The sequence below is a fragment of the Frankliniella occidentalis genome, unplaced genomic scaffold (assembly GCF_000697945.3).
Source record: "Frankliniella occidentalis isolate FOCC.00 unplaced genomic scaffold, Focc_3.1 Scaffold63, whole genome shotgun sequence".
NCBI classification, from domain to species: domain Eukaryota; kingdom Metazoa; phylum Arthropoda; class Insecta; order Thysanoptera; family Thripidae; genus Frankliniella; species Frankliniella occidentalis.
This window is the reverse complement of record NW_026267193.1, coordinates 1,062,026-1,064,765: the sequence shown is the minus strand read 5'-3', so window position 1 is coordinate 1,064,765 and position 2,740 is coordinate 1,062,026. Positions and strand designations below refer to the sequence as shown.

At 53.7% G+C, this 2,740-nt stretch overlaps 1 protein-coding gene across 1 annotated transcript in view; it reads left to right on the top strand.

Moving 5' to 3' along the window:
* The window catches only part of LOC127749535 (histone-lysine N-methyltransferase 2D-like), a 13,378-nt gene that overhangs the window by 6,213 nt on the left and 4,425 nt on the right, over nucleotides 1-2,740 (top strand). The window lies entirely within an intron of this gene.

The following is a 2,740-nucleotide window of genomic DNA, read 5'->3' as shown; positions in this document are numbered from 1 at the left end:
CCTGCTGGTGGGCCCGGGTGGGCCGCCGGCCCGGCCCCGCCGCGGCCGCCGTTACGTGCGGGAGTTCCCTGACCTTCACCGCCACGGCCACCCTTCCGATCCACGTCCACGACGCGCCACGCCCCCCGCGACCACGCCCTTCTGATCCCCGAGATATTGCCCCCCACCCATCTCATTACCACCCGGCCAGGTTGGGTCCGCTTCGACAACGCTCAGGCAGCGGCTCACCCCCTCCCCAGCACACCGGCATAGCGTCCTGTCAGAATAAGAAATGCAAGAAAAGACCCTCAAAAGGAAAGAGAAGTTCTTTCATTGATAAAGAAAAAGTATTGAGCAAGAGGGAGAGGGAGAGGGAGAGAGAGCGAGAGAAGCAGGCAAGTCGGAAAGGAAAAGGGGAGGGGAGGGAGGGGGACAGAGAGGTAAGGAGGGGAAGGGACGGGAGGGTGAGCGCGCCGGCCGCCGAGCGCGGAGCGGGGCAGGGAGGCGAGGGGTGAAGGTGGTTGTCCCGGGTACAAATCGATACCGCCGCCGCCACTACCGCCGCGACTGCTACTGCTGCAGCAGCATTTGCGCGGAGCGGCCGAGCCCGGGCACGACGGCGAGCGGAGCAGAGTGGAACACTCTATCTTTTTCTCTCTTTCTTTTCCTCTCTACTCTGCCCCTGCCCTACCCCCTTCCCCCACCCTTTCTCTGTTTCTCTCTCTCTCTCCGTCGTCTTTGGCTCCCTGCTCTCTCTCTCTCTCTGTCTCTTACATTTTTGACCGGTGCTGGCCGCGCGCCCGCCATCCACCGTCTGCTCCGAAGCCATCTCCCCCTGGCAATGATCACCAGGCCAGAGAACTCTTCTTGACAAAAGCGGAGTTCAACAAAATAACCCAATGCAGTACAGTCATTGTCCCTAAATTCGGACGGTTTTTGAGGAAAAACGCCTGTGATATCTAGAATTTTTGAAATATGAAAAATCGCTGGGGATTCTAGAATCCTCACGTCGAGACGCACCTACCACTCTCCGAAAATATTTTTTCGCGCTAACGGTATAGGGGTGAGGGCTGTTTGAATCGTGTCCGTATTTAGGAACCAATGCGTCCTAAATTCGGACAGCTTTGAAAAATTATGAAAAGTGAAAATTTTTTGGGGGGTATAGAAACTTCATGAAAAAATTTGACCTTACCCTACCGTCCAAATTTTCGTATCTGGTATAGTCTAGTCGCCAGAACTGCTTAAAGATCGTTTTTAATGTGCCCTAAATTCGGACAGTTGTCCCTTTTGCATGTAAAAGCCTATGTCCGAATTTAGGGCGCATTGCAAAAACGGTTCCCAAAACTAAACCGTGCGACGAAAAATCAAAAACTTGGTGTCATATTGTAGATAAAAGTACCAAGTTTCACATATGTTGTGGTCAGAATAACCCGGGCTCACACTGTTTGGAGCCCCAAATTCTTGCAAGACACATTTAAAAACGCCTGTTTTTGGGGGCTAAAAATACAAATTTCAGGAATTTCTGGAGGAAGCAATATTACTCACACATTAATTTTTTTGGCAGAAATGTAAACTTGGTGGTCTTACCTTCCCATCAAACCCATAGAAGTTAAATTTTGTCAACGCATAATGGATTTGGAGGCGACAATAGTGAAATACGGCAAAGTGTCCGAATTTAGGGCGCAAGTCCGAATTTAGGAACAATGACTGTAGTATACAAACGCGCGGACGGTTGACGATCAGTTGCAGAAACAATATCGCAATGGAGTTGGAGATGGCCCTCTGGAAGATATGCAGAGTGGACGATCTGCTTTCCTGTCCTGTATACCACACCGTACCGGGTTCAGGCGAGCTGGCGCGGCTTGCCAATAGTCACACAGTATGGAACCCGTCCGCACACCCGAATCCGGAACAGTATAACCAGTACGGCGCAGATCACCCACCCCGAACATGTTACCATGAACGTCACCTTCGCCTCCCTGGAGACCTTCGGTCTCATCCGGTCACATCCTAACTTTGCACGCGACAGGTGCCGCTCTCTCCCCCCTTCCTCCCCGCATGACCAAAGTAAACTCGCACCGCCAGTCGTCAGTTCCTCACGGCTCCCTCAGCACTCGGCAGACAGAGACCTTCTCTCGCAAATAACCGCACCCTGCATGAATTATGGACGTTGGTTGTCAACCACCTTCCACCTCCCGCCCCGTTTTCGATACCTTTTATACTTCATTTTACTTCCTTGCTGCTCCTTATTCCACTCCCGTCTCTTTTCTCATTCCAAATCAATCACGGGCCGGCGGTATCGGCATGACGAGTCCGCGGCCGGAGAAGAGCGAGGCGGACTGGGGAGAGGGAGGGGGAGGGGAGGGAAGGGGAAGGGGTAGGGGAGGGGGAGGGGAAGCGGAGGGGGAGCTGGGCATCGGGGAGGCTAATTCATGCGGACGGCAGGCGCAGGCTGCGCGGCACGCGCCGCACTCGCGTAAGGGGTAAAGTAAAGAACGAGGCACAGAAAAATAAAAAGAGGTCCGGTAGTGATTCCAGCAGGCATGCTCTCCATACCACCTTCCACCTGCAGAGGAGGACGACACCGTGGCGGACAGAGGAGAGGGGCACATCTTGTAGTGGCAGCGGAGAGAGAGAGAGGGAGAGAGAGAGGGAGAGAGAGGGAGAGATGGACAGAAGGACAGAGAGGGAGAGAAGGAGAGAGAGGGAGAGAAGGAGAGAGAAGGAGAGAGAGGGAGAGGAGAGAGAGGGAGAGTGGGAG